At 46.5% G+C, this 686-nt stretch overlaps 1 protein-coding gene across 2 annotated transcripts in view; it reads left to right on the forward strand.

Annotated features, from left to right (window-relative positions):
• The window catches only part of LOC121871909, a 45,012-nt gene extending 44,847 nt beyond the window's left edge, over positions 1-165 (forward strand). For both annotated transcript variants that reach the window (XM_042374506.1, XM_042374507.1), the window contains exon 3: positions 1-165. This exon is cut by the window's left edge and continues 1,155 nt beyond it. The gene's annotated coding sequence lies outside the window, so the exon portion shown is untranslated.
• The last annotated feature ends 521 nt before the right edge of the window (positions 166-686 follow it).

Genomic DNA, 686 nt, shown 5'->3' on the forward strand with positions numbered 1-686 from the left:
GAAGTGTTGAAGGTACAGTTCACCTGACATTGTTACAGTACCTCTCACATGCTGTGCTTGTCACGAGGCAGAAGGAGGAGGAGGAGGAGCCATAACTCGTCTGTCTGTTAAACTGATAGAATCTGAGGAATGTTCATTGTCCTCTTACCAGGAATTGAATGACTATCCTGCAGAGGATTTGCGATAACGTGCTATTATTGATATTATTGTGTGTGTGTGTGTGTGTGTGTGTGTGTGTGTGTGTGTGTGTGTGTGTGTGTGTGTGTGTGTGTGTGTGTGAGGCAAGATGGTGACCTGTTGATGAGAGACCGACCTGGGGTAATGTTGTGTTGTGGTGAGGAAGACTGCTAACACCCCAGCACCAAGGATGAATATTAACACCCCAGCACCAGGATGAATATTAACACCCCAGCACCAAGGTGGAATATTAACACCCTAACACAAATGAGGAATATTAACACCCCAGCACCAAGGAGGAATATTAACACCCCAACACCAAGGATGAATATTAACACCCCCAGCACCAAGGTGGAATATTAACACCCCAGCACCAAGGAGGAATATTAACACCCCAGCACCAAGGAGGAATATTAACACCACCTCCAGCACGAGCAATGAAGAACTCCAGGCGTTCCTCTCTACCCCCGCAATGACACACAAATGGAAGTTAGGTCAAACGAACCATC

Source organism: Homarus americanus, unplaced genomic scaffold (genome assembly GCF_018991925.1).
Source record: "Homarus americanus isolate GMGI-L3 unplaced genomic scaffold, GMGI_Hamer_2.0 scaffold34345, whole genome shotgun sequence".
Lineage (NCBI taxonomy): Eukaryota > Metazoa > Arthropoda > Malacostraca > Decapoda > Nephropidae > Homarus > Homarus americanus.